Raw genomic sequence first — 14,263 nt, 5'->3', positions numbered from 1 at the left:
TAGACACATCCAGCTTTATAAATGCTCTCAGACGTTTCATCTCCATCAGAGGCCCAGTTAAGCTAATCCGCTCTGATAGAGGTACCAACTTCGTTGGGGCCTGCAAAGAACTGCATATCCCCTCAAACATTGACAGTGACCATGTAGAGAGATATCTTGCCGCCCAAGACTGTAAATGGACATTCAACCCCCCACATGCGTCTCACATGGGAGGCTCTTGGGAGCGTATGATTGGCATAGCTCGCCGGATCCTTGATTCTGTTTTTCTACAGCTGGGAACTTCGAGGCTCACCCATGAAACCCTCTCAACCTTCATGGCCGAAGTAGTGGCGATCATGAACGCCAGACCTTTGACTTCAATATCCAGTGATCCAGAAGATCCCTTCTTGCTCACCCCTTCCACTCTTCTCACCCAAAAAGTCGGTACAGCATCGGCTCCTCCTGGAGAATTTAGTGCTAAAGACTTGTACAAGTGTCAGTGGAGACGAGTGCAGACTCTAGCAGATACCTTCTGGGATAAATGGAGAAAACAATACATCTCTACTCTACAAGTCCGGAATAAATGGCAAACCAGCAAACCCAATATGGAGGTTGGTAATGTTGTTCTTGTCAAAGACTCTCAGTCAAGAAGAAATGACTGGCCTTTGGGACTGATAACCAAGGTGTTCCCAAGTGAAGATGGGAAAGTCAGAAAAGTGGAGGTCAAGGTCTGCAGACAACAGGAGCCCAAACTCTTCCTCAGACCCGTTACTGAACTGGTTTTGTTGCTCTCTCCAGGGGTGATTTAATGTGGTATCCTTTAGATACCAGACGGGGAGTGTCATGCCTTTAGCAATTTGTTCTTTGTTAATTAGGCATTATTAGTATGCCTTATCAGTTTGTAATTCTCTGTTCATTGTGTAACTGCTCCATCTAGTGGCTGTTTGTATACACTGCATCTTTTCACAGTAGAAGTTTGACCCATTTCAGCTTCCATAGCTTGTAGCCTATTAACTCTGATTACATCATCAGCCATGCTCATAGCAGCCATTTCCTCATCACAGACTCCATTCCTGTGGTATGCTGGTAGGATCCAGCCCTCACATTCAGGTTCACAATAGCATCGTCGGTACGTCTACACACATGTCTATATCTTATGCATCTGTGTTTTATGTAACCTACATGTCTTACATGTGTTTATATGTGCATTGCCTTACTGTAATGTATAATATGCTTTGTCACATGGCAGACAGTGTTACTAAGCGCCTTATTTTTCTGTTCCTCAGTTTCACCTCTTATATCTTTGCAATAAAGACAAAGTTGGACGTTGCTTCTTTGTCAACTCATTGCCGAGAAAGGTTTAGCTGTCTGTCAAGCTATGTACCTTCACACATAAGGAGGACAGAACACTACTTGATCTGTCAAGCTTTGTTGTTATACTTTTTAGCATTTTGACACAGCTCTCTTGAGGAGCCCAAACAGCACCTCAGGGTCCCTCAGCACACCAGATGGCAACGGCTGCATTAGAGTGCTAATCAAAAAAATACATTTAATCACTTTATTTCCTCCTCTTCTCGGGTCCTCCACAAGTGTTCCTGGCTCATTTCCCCTTCTAAGTGCCCCCATATAAAGCAGCTTGCTATGAGGACACACATACAGGCTCGATCCTGAGCCTCACTCTGTGTGTCCATTGACATACAGTGCACTGCTTGGCCCGCCCCCTGCTCCCTGGCTGTGATTGACAGCAGCAGGAGCCAAGAGAGCCACTGTTCTTCTGCACAGTGCTCGAGGGTTTAGGCTCAGGCTAGTATAAGGGAGAAAATACATGCAGAAGGTTTTTTTTACCTTAAAGTGGAGCATGCATTAATGTAAAAAATCCTTCTGCCTTTGGAGCCACTTTAAAGGGTTTTGGAAAACAAAAGTACATTCTTTTCAGGCTTGATTGGCTGCTTGTTTGTACCAGGTCTTTCATACACCCAGTCAGCCTTGGTATGAAAACCCTAGCTTGTTTAAAAACAAATTAGTAATGATCGCTGATAATTTCTGTCCCTAGCATGTTCCTCTAAGGTGGCTGCTGACATGGGATACAATGCCAAACTGCTTTCTGTCCTTATAGGCATCCCTAAGGTGGTCAAAGACATGGCATACAATGCCAAACCTGCTTTCTCTCACATCACATTCCTCTAAGGTAGCCAATGACATAAGCTACAGTCCCCAAACTGCTTCCTGTTCTAACCAGTTCTATTAAAGAGGATCATAGATATAGGATACCAGGCCAAAACTGTATTCCGTCTTGATATATTCCTATAAGATGGTCAAACACATTCAATACAACACCAAACTGCTTTCTGTCTTCACATGTGTACCTCTAAGGTAGCCAGGGGATACAACAACAACCTGCTGTTTGTCTCCACAGATTCTTCTGTGTGGCCATAGACATGTGATACAATGTCAATACTGCTTTCTGCCCTTATAGGTTCCTCCTAGATAACCATAGAAATGGGATACAAGACTTAGCTTATTTCTGGCCTCACAGGTACATCTAAAGGGCCGCAGAGATTGAATGCAAGAACAAACGGCTTTCTGTCCTCACAGGTACCACTAAGGTGACCATTGACTTTGGATACAACACCAAACTATTTTCTGTCTCCACAGATTTCTCTAAAGTGGCCATAGACATGGGATACAATTCCAGAACTGCTTTCTGTCCTAAAAGATTCATATAGAGTGCTCATAGACCTTGCATACAAAGCTGCACTGCTTTTTGTCCTTACAGGTCCTTCAAAGGTGGCCATAGACATGTGATACAACACCAACATTGCCTTCTGTCCTCAAAAGTTTGTAGAAGGTGGCCATAGTCAAGTTGCATTTCTATAGTAAATCACATACTTGGTGAACCTTTCAAACACTTTATTGGAGTTCAGTAGGTAAAACAAAGGCTGTTGCATTTCATAGGAAATATACCCACATTCAATCAGGACTAAACAACAACACATCACAATACATTATTGTTAATAAAAAGATATAGTCTAAAATTATATATTTGATTTTTAGTGTTTAGGTTAGTGGTAATGGTACAAAAACATATATAAACATTGGTAAAAATAAGCATTCAGGTCACCCTCCTCTCCAAGCCCATGACTGGACAGTGAAAAGAGAAGTAGCATTCTGATGAACTCATCGCTCTGTCATTGTGCTCTTCTCCTATCAGCACGGTCCTTGCACTACAATACACCTTATTGGCTCATTGCACTGCTTCTCCCTTCCCTTCTCTGAAGTCTGCTACATATACAATAGGTCCTCCTCATCAATTGGTGACACCACCGATGATGGGCATTCCTTTAAAAGTAATCCGAGCAGCTCAATTGCTTTTACAGGGTGTGGGCCCCCCTCTCCTGCCATCGTTTCTAGGTTCTCTGGTGTGATCAGGAAGCCCTTGACTGTTCCCTCACCTCCTCTGTGACGAAAGAAGCCAGAAGCAACAAGGATTTATTCACTTCCAGGTTGATTTGTTGTTTCCAAGCCATTACCAGCTAAGCAAGCATCTGATCAAACTGATCTCAGTTTGATCAGATGCTGTTGAGGGACGAGAAGAGATCTGGGGTCTAATAGAGCCCAGATATCTCTATAAAGAGTACTTGTTGGTGCCCATGCCATCACAATGGATGTTGTTATTCCCTTGTGATAGCAATAATATTAATCCAAAAAAAATTAAAGAGACAATGTAAAACATTAAATTTGAATACCATTAAAAAATGAGAAGCACCCCCCACCCCACCATAAGTATTGCATGCATATGTAAACTGTAAATGCACCACACATGTGAGGTATCGCTGTGAACATCAGAGAGTGAAAATTCTAGTGTCAGACCTCCTGTCTACATCTAAACTGGTAACCTGTGGAGGCTTTTAAAGCATCACCTATGGATAAATTAATGTATTTGAGCTTGTCGCCATTGCTTGACCATATGCGATTTTAATGCATGACATATTAGGTATCAATTTACTCAATATCTTTTATTTTTTGCCAAAAAATGTATATTATATTGTGTTTGTGTGCACTAAAAATCATTAGTGTGTATTTTTTTCTGAAAATCTGCATTTGATAAACCACTGCAAAAAATCATGTGACATAAAAATTGCAACAACCACCATTTTATACTTCAGAGCCTTTATTTTCAGAAAATATATCATTTTGGGGGTTGTAAGTAATCTTTCAGCAAAAATGTGCACATTTTTTTTTATGTATGCAAGAAATATCAAAATTGGACAGATAGGCAAGTGGTTAAAAAAATGTTTCATGATATATTAATAACCACATAGCTGATTTAACTTGTATCTTCTAAATCTGCCTGGAGTTCAGCTTTCACAAATCTATATTATTATTTTTTTTTTTTAAAGAAGGGGCCAATTTAATTTCTGTAATAGATGGTACATTTACCAGCTGGCAAGTGGAACCAGGTCAGAGCATGTTAACCTCATTCTCTGACCCAAGAAGTCATTGAAATATAAATGTTGTCTGGAATAAATTTAGAAGTGACTGGATGTGTCGGTTATTTTGACAATAACTCTTTGTCTAACTTTCCTACCTAAATCTTTTCTTCTTTTTTTTAAGCACATATGGTGCCGTTATTTGGTACAATGTGTAAATACACTGCTCAGATTTATTGTTATAGGCCAAAGTGGGCACAAATAAAAATGTTTTTAAAATAAATAACAATAATATTGCACTGTCTTTAAAACATGAATGTAATTACTTATGCATAGAAATAAGTACACTGACAGCTGCAGCCTGCAAGGTTGGTTTACTGATAACCCTCATGTGATCACTGTCTTGTAGCTGGCATGGTAAAACAAGATCTGGGTTTGATTTACTAAACTAAACAAGTGCAGTTGCTCTAAATCTGAGGGGAACATGCAAGGAAAATAAAAAAAAACAGCATTTTTGATTGCACATGATAGGAGAAGCTCTGCTGATTTATTTCATCCAAATTTCAGAGCTTCCCTTCAGATCTATAGCAACTGCACTTCCAGTGCACAGTATATTTACCTTTAGTAAATCAACCCCCTGGAATCACACTGTTAGTACAGTGTTAGTACAGACCGTTCTTCCAGCACAATGCCTTGTGCTGCAGAATATCAAAGTATATCTAAAGTGTAGCAGGATGTAGGAGTAAATATAGCTAAGATCCCATTCACAAATATCCATTTCCTCTGTCATGCAATTTTCGTTGCTTTTTTACATTTATTTTTCTACTTTTAAGTGTGCTTTAAATGCATTTTCATGCTTTGTGCGTTTTTGGTTTTAGCCAGTGAGGATGATTTTCCTGCAGTGACATCATGAGGGAATGTGCTTCCTGATTTTCTGTGTGTGAAGTTTAACCATGGCTGATTTAAACCATTGTTTGCATCTGCCATAGCAACTGTAACAGTGTTCATTGTGGCTGGGCACATGACAGGTATCATGTCTGTTTTGTTGGATTTTATAGAGATTAGGTCAGGTGGCGTGCTTCATATATTGAAGATGTTGCCAATTTTCTTGACGGACGTGTTACTGGATGGCAGGCAGGGGCACTAATCCAAGCACCAACATCCTTCATTTGTTCATTGAGTGGAGAGGTAGAGTGCAGCTGGCTTTTGATTTGCCTGGCGGGTGAATTGTGGTTGAGCACATGGTAGGTATCCAAGTGAGTTGCATGTGACAGTGGGATGACAAGCTACCATGTGCTCAGCCACAAGTTGAAAATTAAAAAAAAAAAAGGCAATAAAATGTACAATATGTGCATTTTCATGGATTCCATGAACTTCAATTGGTCAGAAACACACAACACGTTTTCAAGCATTATAAAATGCATATAAAAATTCTAAGGTGTGAACCTGGTTCAAAGAAAGGGTCCCCATTGGGAGATTCTATGTCAGTTTTTTTTTTCTGTGGTTATAACCAGGGGTGGACTGACCATTTGGAAACTCGGGCATTGCCCGAGGGCCCGGGGTCAGTAGGGGGCCCCATGAGATGCCACTGGTACCTTTTTCATAGGCTTTTTTGAGTTTGGGCAAGGACACAGAGGCCCCATGATCCCCTATTGCCCGGGGGCCCCATGAGTTGTCAGTCCGCCCCTGGTTATAACGTACTGCTGTGTACAATTGCCATTAGGACAAATAGGAAGAGTGAATCCCACTAGCAGGAATACAAACAGCAATAAAAATCAGACAGGGGTCTTAGCCCCTCATCACTATCCAAAACGAAAATAAAATGGTTTTAGATGCACTTTAATCTACAGATTGATTTTGAATAAGTCAGTAAACTAAACCAAATTTTGAAAAAAGATAGAATGTTCAAAGTGGCCTTAGCAGACTGGAAACATTTTATGGGTGCTGATATAAAAGAAAACAGAAAATTCCCTTTGCTGCGTTTAGTGGCCCTCGACATACAGTAAAAGGATATGCTAACTACCTTGACACAGCTAACAAACATGCCACTTTGCAAGAAGTAAAATTGGGATCTAGAATGGACTTGCAAAGTTATTATCCAGCCACTAGCAAAAAAGGACTAAGGTTTGCAAGGTTTTATTGAATTCAGCTGATTGCATGATGTACTTAGCTCTTGCTGACTTTAGATTTCCAGGAACCCTTTATTCACACAAAAAAAAGCTTAGCTGAGTATAGATTAGGTAGGAAAAGAGAATAGGCCTATCAAGTTCAATAGTTTAATCAAATATTGCCCTGCTATTTTAATCTTTCAGTTTCTATAATTTGCAGGTGGTCTTTTTCTTGGAATCTCAGCTAGAAGTAAATGTTTCCCTTCATTTTTATTATCATTGGAATATGTCTCATTGTGTACAATAAAACTAACTTATGGACTGCGCATTCTCTTCTTTTTATAGTATTTTTCTTTCACTTACAACATAATTATTTTGCATTTTCCAATGTATTTATATACATACCTATAATTTGAACCATCTGATAAATTATTATTGTAACGCTATATATGGCAAAGGGAAAGTATATTTGATTGACTTGGTGTCTTTGTTAACATAAAGTAACTGTTAATAAAATATTTTTTTTATTCTTTACATGTATTGACATGTAATAATTAAAAATAAAACTAACTTTTTCTATAGGTTTGAATAGAATGTGAAGGGTTTTTTTTTTTTTTTTTTAATATGCCATTAATCCCATAATTGAAATTTCCCTGCACTTTATGTGCCCAAAATAAGGGTGTCCCCGGAGCAAGCCATACCCTTTACTCCGGATCAGTTGACAACCATAACATTGCCCTCACTTTCAATACTGGCCACAAGGGACACATATTGAGGGGGAATCTCTCTAAAACTAGAAATCAATAAAACCCAACAGAGATTTTAAACCTTCTCCACTCAATCGAAAACTAGAAAAACACTTTTTGGATAGGAGTTCTACTTTAATTGGAAAGTTCATTTAAAACTAATTAAACATCAAACTCACTGTAATTTTTTTCTTTATAACAATTTTGTCCAATAAAGTTTCCCTGGGTATAATCACATTGTTTAATTTTACTTGATGCTTATATTAGATGATGTTTACATCTGTCAACTGGCACTACTTAAAGAGAAGTTCCAGGCACCCAAAAAAAAAACGCGGCTCAAACATGCGTAGTAGGGAGCTGGGTTTGATGAAGGGAGTCACAGCCTGCTTCCCACATTCAAAATAGACTAGGCACCTGAAGACGGACAAAGAACTGGACCAGGTAAGGACAGCAATGAATCCCTAGACAGGTAAGTGTCTCTTTATTAAAATTCGGCATCTACAGTATTTGTAGCTGCAGATGTTTATATTTTTAAAAAGTCACTGAAGATATTTTTTTAAGGTAAAAAAAATCCCACCTGTTGTATCACCCCCTCACCTCCCTAAATACTTGCCTGAGTCCTATTTCGATCCAGGCTGTGCCCACCTGCAGCAGTGCTCTCTCCTTACAGGAAACTGAGGCAGCAGTGGGAGCCCTTGACTCCTGCTACTATCAATCAAATCCTTTGAGGAGGGAGTGGCGGTCGGGTCAAGCAGTGCTGTGTGTGTCAATGGATGAACACAGCTTGGCTCAGGAGTGAGCCCACAGGTGTGCCCCCATAGTAAGTGGCTTTCTATGGTGGTGCACCAAGAAGAGGAGGAGTAGAGAGCACTGGCAGGGGGGTTTGGGTCACTCTGCGCAACACTATTTCACAGAGCAGGTAAGTATAGCATGTTATTCTAAAAAAATAAGTTTACAACTGCTTTGAGCAAAAATGGCTGATGCATTTTCATTAAACTTTTTTTCAGGAAAGGTAGTAATGTCTGCTTTGGCAATCAGAAAATATATATGAGCTTTGATCTGCTTGGCCTCCATGCAAACGTCACAAAAAAGTAAGTTTGATAAAAGACCATTTGCTTTGGCATCTACATCAGTCCTCTTTAGATTCTGAGTTCCATTTGTGGAATGTCTTTGTTACTGATGCAAAGCCATAGCAAGATCTTGCCATAAGTATATATGTCTGTGGCAGGAGAAGCAGGGTGTTCTGGCTTTAATTTAGGAGCTGTCCACAGTGAGAAACAAACAGAGGTGGCAGAACTCCTCTGTTCTGCATCTCTGGTGAAATCTCCAATGATTCCTGTTTCTATATTTACAGCAAACGCAAAGTTATCATGTAGAGAACCCAATAATTATATTGGCTGTATGCAGGGTTTGTATACCTTTTGTCACCAAACTCATTACAATCTCATAGGAATTCAAAGGACTAATAATCTTGACATTGCCCAGACTCTTTTGAGCATAAAAGGGCAGTATAGAATTATCCTTGGTATCTTCTTGACATCCAGTAGTCCATGAATGTGATTGCATGCAAGCATTTTAGATAGAGCATTGCTGTCCTGGCCCTCCATATTTCCTTGACCAGGGCAGGGACAGCGTTATGAGGAAAAAAAAAAACATAAAACAAATACAGGTGATGGGTGGGATAATAGCTTGGCCTGCATTTGGCCTCTCTCAAGAAGACCTAATCTGGTTTTCTTAGTGCTTTAGAAATGGCCTTTTTTAACATTGCTCTCCCTACAATGTTGGATTCCTTGATGCCATCGGTGGGAGTCCACTGTCCGAGCTGGGGAACTTATCTTTCAAGAAACCCTATAAAGACTATTTTTTTTATTTTTAATAGGGTCAAGGTACGGTTTAAGTCTCTGACTTCATGTTTATATAAGGGTAGTACCTAGTTTGTAATGCTGTCCCTGCCCTTATGAGTAAACATTCTATGTTACAGATGCAAGATTCTTAGCTTACCTTTTTGCCTGCCCTTCCTCCTACTTATATAATTTCCCCCATCTATTTGCTGCTTCCTGATTTTCACCCTGCATTGTAGAAGGGTAGTGACAGCCTTTTCTTAGTTTTGCAGGGACAAGGTGGGATTTAGGCCTAGAACTTCCTATTTTGTAATGGTAGTACGTTGTTTGCATTGCCACCCCTGCCCATATTTGCTTTACCAGGGCAAGGAGGGCCCTACAAGAAAGTAAAAAAAAAAAAAAGGAGAAGAAGAAATAATAATTTTAAAAAATGAATTGGTAAATACCAAATACTGTTAAAAAAAACATAAGACCTCACTACCTCCACCTGCAGAACCTGAAGGTGAAGGTTAAACAGTCTATGCAGAACCTGAAGGTGAAGGTTGGACAGTCTATGGCCCTTGGACTATGCATCAAACTTTGCTGATCCCTGCTTTTGTCCATGTCTGTAAGATTTCCCCCCTTTCACCTCCCAAACACTCCTCCTCTTCACTGCCAGCACCTGAACTCTCTCTCTTCGTTACAGCCTGCAGCTCAATACTCCTCCTTATCCTCATCATTGTTCCTTATCATTGCCCCCCCCCCCTCCCAACCCTCCTCCTCATAATTCCTGTGCCTCCTGCTGCCTCAAGGCATTCTTTATTGTAGGAGGGCAGGCATAGTCTTCTGTGTGAAGTAATGGTGGTTAGCACATGGCCTTCTGGGTACTGTAATCTCAGCTCATGTGATTAGCTGTGGCCAGTCCCAGCTAATTACAACAATACAAACTGTAAAGTTAAGTAAAATGCTTGTTTATAGCAATAACTTTCATTGCTATAAGGAATCATAATGTGTTAAAAAAAACAAAAACAACGGATCACTTCACCAGAGTAGTACAATGTTACTATGGTAACATTATAATATTCTGGTCACAGTGTGTTAGGAAAAATAATGTAATGAAAAATTGAAAAAAATATACTGATAATTTTTTTGGTACTGTCTCTGATCACTGCCACACCAGTTGTATGATGATACTGCACTGCACTGCACTGGAGACAGTATGTAAAAAACAAAAAACAAAATAACAAGTACCGTAAAATGCTTGCTTATAGCAATGAAATTCATTGCGATAAGCAATCATAATGTGTAAAAAAAGATACTCATCACTTCACCAGAGTAGTAGTGTTACTATGGTAACATTCTATTACTCTGGTCACAGTGTGCTATAAAAAAAAACATAAAAAATTAATAAATAAAAAAATAAGAAAAATTGAAAAAAAAATTAAAAAAAATTTCCGTACAGTCAACAGTCCGTGTCCCTGACCAATGATTTTTTTAATTACTTCATTTTCCACAAAATTATTACAAAAAATGACAACTTCAAAACACCCTCTTACTAAATAGCTCAGACTGAGTACTTTCTAAAAAGGGGTAATTTGGTGATATCTGTACCTTGCTGACATTTTTGCGCCTCAAGAAGTGAGATAGGGCGTCAGGACAGCAGGATTGATCAATTTTCAGATATATACAATTGTTTGTGGACTCTATAACTTTGCTAGAGTCTAAATAATATAAACTGATTTGGGTTATTTTCAAGAAATGTAGCAGTATTCATTTTGGCCTAAATTTATGAAGAACAATTATTTATTTGCAAAATTTTTAACAGAAACGAAGAAATACTTGTTTTGTGTGACAGTGCTGAAAGTTAAAAATTGGCCTGGGCAGGAAGAGGGTAAAAGTGCCTGGTATTGAAGTGGTCAGCCCTTAGGGAGTAATTTACCAAAAATTAGATTACTATTGCTTGGGATGCCCAAAACTTGTCTTGTGTATAGACTTCTGAGAAAATCAGTGAGCCAATCACACAAGCAGAAAATGGCATTTCTGGGAGTGTACAGATTGCCTCCAGGTTGTCATTTTTTAATGCTCTTAAACAGTTTTAGAAAATTGTAGCAGCCTTATAAGAATAATATGCACCACTTCTGCCAGAAAACCCACTGTGACCTTCTGAGTCTGAGACAGGCCTGGACCTTGAGATTCCTCCTGGGATGATTCATATATGCAGGATTCCCAACCCCCAGTGGCTTCCCCTTTGTCTTCCTCCTCTTCCAGAGGAACTCCCACCAAGTCTGCCTCCTCCCACAAAAGGGAAACAGGGAAGAAGAGTGTCTACTATTGAGTCCCAGGTGTTCTAGGCTAGTGGAAACTACTGAAAGCTGATCTCTCAGCCCAAAAATTGCTGTAGATACGTTCACCCATGACACAAAGGAAATGGAGGATTGAGCCTGAAACAGTAGAGATACCAGATAAGGGCAGGAATTCAGAGCTAAATTGATCCCGAGGGGAGTCATTACTGGACAAACTCCCTTCCTGTCAAGAGAATCTGTAAGCCCCCATTTTCCTTCTCTACCTGTGAGAAGCCTTGACTTGCTGAGGGATAATAGGCAGTGGTGTCTCAGCTGAATGCTCTTTGGCAATGTGTGCAGCGGAAAGCCCATAGAAGTGAATGGGACACAAGATTAAAGTTCTAGTCAATGGTTCTACCTCCCAGTGAGTGTGGCTTGAACCATCAGCATGCTGGCTCAACAGGCATAGCAAAAAGTAATTGCCATAAATCATCTCTAGCTGGGACCAGACCAATTTTCCACCTAGGTTCGAAAAATGTACTGTGAGAGAAAAATGCTAGAATGTTTTACATGTCTTTTGAGGCAAAACAAGGTCAACATTCACTAACATTCAGTGGATGTGAGCAGACCACTTCAGTACATACCAATTATATAGAATGCTGCATCAACCATGTAGAGTGATAGAGACAATTCTACATCGTTTATGTTAGAAAAAAAATTACAACATGATTTATCCATACTAATGCTGTTTCCTACATTGTGCAAACATGATCAGTTGGGCGCCATACAGAGATTGTTGTATGACATCAGTTAAAAATGAAAGCATGTTCTGTTCTGCATTTAAAGGGCTTGTTGGTCTCTGTCTCAGCATGTCTTGGATAGGGATATGGTTCCATCACAGCACTGAATGATATTGTTAAAAAGCTACTAAACCCAGGACCCTGCATTCACTATATCTGATCTCCCACAGTACACCGAACATGGAAATGAATTTATTTTAGTAAATACTGTATAAACTGTTAAATACATTTTCTCATCAGCAGTTAGAGCATTCTTATGACTTCTATCAGTGTCCAGCAGAGCACTGGTTAAAGCTTGAAGGAGGAGTTTTCATTCTCCCCTGATTATCCTATGAGACTGCATAAACCCTGACCCTCTATCCGGACAGTACTGATTGGCCCTGTGCTGATCATGCACCCTCCGAAAGAAAAAAAAAACAGCACTCTAGCAATACACACCAAACTGTGCATGTGCAGCTTGCCCCAAGACTCTGTTCTATCAGCAGAAGGATTGGGGACAGAAGAAGAAGGGGAGGATCAGAGGAGACAGGATCAAACATCCTTTTTACACAATGCGGAGGATTAACCCCTTAGGTTCCAGAATGAGTATAACAAGCATGCTTTACTACATATACAGACTGATTTTACTGTTGTGGGTTTAGTAACACTTTAATGTAGCTGGAGAGAAAAATTAAGACAGGTTTTCACAGTGCAATGATTACGCACTGCCTATTGTTCTGTTAGCCAACCTTGATTCATTCTACCTTGATTCATTCACACAGACGTGTGAATCAGCCCTTTGTTTTGTTATATTCTGTATCCTCTGCACAAATTACAGTAAATGGTTCATTATGTAATAATGACATTGTTATCTCTTTTATACTGATTATCAATGGTTCTAAACACTGTGCTGATAAACTCATTATCCTTTAATTTGAGTTGTTTTTTTCCTGAATCTATATTTCAAAATGTATTACACAGCAATATACACTGAAATATGGAAACGTATTTTCACAAACGTGCCAACATACCTTGGACAGTAATCATGTCTATTATTTTGTGTTTGTTCCAATGTTTGGATGCATAGAGGTTAACAAGTCAGAACATGTTTTCTTGCAGGAAAACTGGTGGAGGGTTTGGGTCTGGAAAGAGCATGGCTTAAAATATCCCAGGTTTGATTTTCTGAATTATTATTGTGTCAAAACAAATTATGATTTCCATGAAAGTTGTCTTATTTAATCAGATGATCAGTCTCCAAAGCGCACTGTAAGTTAAAAAGAAAATATATTTATGTACTAATAGCTCAGTGTTGTTGACTGCCAGACAATGTTTTATGTTTCTCTCCAAAGATCTTACACAAAAGCTCTGCCTTTATTACCAAAAAGAGGTTCCATTTCTTTTAGCTGTGCAGATTTACAACACATTGTGGCCTTTTTTGTTGTTTAAAGCAGAACATCAGCCAAAACTAACAAGATACAAATGAAAAGCCCATTAAAAGATTACATAAAAAACAATTTTTGCTGCAATATGTGCTTTAAATCCAGAGACCTCCCATGCAGTACTTTTTTTGTTACATTATATGTCCATAGATGGTCAGCATCACTCAACCCACTCCTCTGAGCCCAGATTGTCTTGGACTTGCCTCAGCCTGTGACTGGACAGTGAAAGGAGAAGCAGCACAGGAATGATCCAATCTCTTTGTCCATCTGCTTTCTCTTCCTATCAGCATGCTTCTTTTTACAGCGTATTCCTTTCACAATCCAGCTCTATTGTACAGGAACTGCAAGAGGCTAACACCAGGTCAAATTCATACACTTACACTAAACTGTATACTAATGATTAGAGAGCTGCAATAATGTGTGTTTTTATATCAGCTTAGAGTTCAGATTTAAAGCACCACTTCAGCCTAAAACTTTTTTTTCTCTTTGGCTAGACATGGAAAGAATGAATATTTTCCCCAGGCTTTTCTTTCTGCCTGTGATGCAATTTGAGATGTCACCTCACCTCCCATCTTTGGGACAGCAGGATCAGTCTGTTTTCAGTAGGGAAGGATTACAACCTCAACAGGTTTTTTCACTACTGTCTAAGTCTGGGCCATTAGGGACATTTCCCCTCATAT

The sequence above is a fragment of the Staurois parvus genome, unplaced genomic scaffold, assembly GCF_062004578.1.
Source record: "Staurois parvus isolate SC_StPar_1 unplaced genomic scaffold, SC_StPar_1.0 ptg000050l, whole genome shotgun sequence".
Classification (NCBI taxonomy): Eukaryota; Metazoa; Chordata; class Amphibia; order Anura; family Ranidae; genus Staurois; species Staurois parvus.
Note: the sequence above shows the minus strand (reverse complement) of the source record.